Source organism: Acinonyx jubatus, chromosome A1, assembly GCF_027475565.1.
Source record: "Acinonyx jubatus isolate Ajub_Pintada_27869175 chromosome A1, VMU_Ajub_asm_v1.0, whole genome shotgun sequence".
In the NCBI taxonomy this organism is placed as follows: Eukaryota; Metazoa; Chordata; class Mammalia; order Carnivora; family Felidae; genus Acinonyx; species Acinonyx jubatus.
The window spans coordinates 83,521,069-83,522,544 of NC_069380.1; positions in this window are offsets into that span (position 1 = coordinate 83,521,069).

The following is a 1,476-nucleotide window of genomic DNA, read 5'->3' on the forward strand; positions in this document are numbered from 1 at the left end:
GACAAAAGACCCTTCAGGTTCTAGCCAAAGACCTTTCATCAGCAAGGGGACAAATGTGCACCCAGAGGGAATATAAACTTTTTTTGATTTTTATAGTGTTACACCATAGATTCTATGCTCTGTGCAGTCCTGGAACTATTTTTCCGGGACAGGGGGATTCAGACACGGCATGGAAAGAGGCTTGACTACACAGGAAAGGATCAGATCTATGTAGTGCTGGGTGCTTTAAGGCCTCATGTTTTGAATAGCTGGCGTGTGTTGAAGAAAAAACACAGTACAGTTGTGGCACAGAGTGAGCCGACTGCCCTTGGTATCCTGTGAGGGCTTCCTGAACAATACAGGGTGGAAGATCACGGGTCTCTCAATGATATATAGGAGAGGAGTCATTTTTGTCCCAACACCAACAAGATGGAACTTCAGAGAGCAACACAGCAGCTCCCAGGGGAGGCAAGTCTAGCTTACACCAAACCCTGACACCCTATGCCTATCAAGTGCTTATTCACTGGGTCAATACTGACTCTGAGCCAGTGCAGCAAACCTGTCCTGCAGACCAGCACAGCCAGTACCTCACATTTACCATGTGCACTGAAAATAGGCTTCCAAATAACACCTGCAGTTTTCTCTTTCTTTTTTCTTTTGGAATCAGGTATATAGTTTCAATTTTGTTTGTTTGCTTGTTTTACTTCCATTTCTCTCTCCTCATTTCTCTCTTTTTGTTTATTTTTGTAATAAGGCTTCTTTTTATTTTCCCCTTTACTTTCTCTAAGAATCAGCCATATAGTTTTTAGATATTCTGTGTGTGTGTGTGTGTGTTTCTTTGTTGTTGTTCCCTTTCCTTTTCTCTCTATCCCCCTCTTTTGGATCAAGCATTTTAATGTTTAGTTATTTTGAGAGAAAAAGAGAAAGAGTGAGGGAGGGTGAGGATCCCAAACAGGATTTTCACTGTTGGTACAAAGCCTGACATGAGGTTTGATCTCACAAACCTTGAGATCATGACCTGAGGCAAAATCAAAAGTCACATGCTTAACTGACTGAGCCACACCAGCACCTTTGGATCAGAAAATTCCCCCCTTTTCCCTGGCCTACTTCACAAAAAAATAAAAGCACACCTAGTTAAAAGTCAAAAAGCCTCACTGCACCAAGGAGGAGCTCAGCAGAGAAGTGACCAGTGGGAAAGTAAAGCCAAAATAACACAGCCAGTTGCACAAAGCATACACCAGAAACACTTTCTGAAATGCCAGGTCCTAGACAGTTTACAACCCCTTTTTAATATAGTATTTCTCTCAGGTGTAAGAAACATAATAGGTTTCAAAACATGCAAAATACAGAAATTTAGCCAAAATTACAAGACAGAGGAATTCTCCCCAACAGAAAGGCCAAGAAGAAATCACAGCCAGAAACTTGCTTAATACAGATATAAGCCAAATATTTGACCATGAATTTAGAATACCAGTCATAAGACGACTAGCTGAGTTT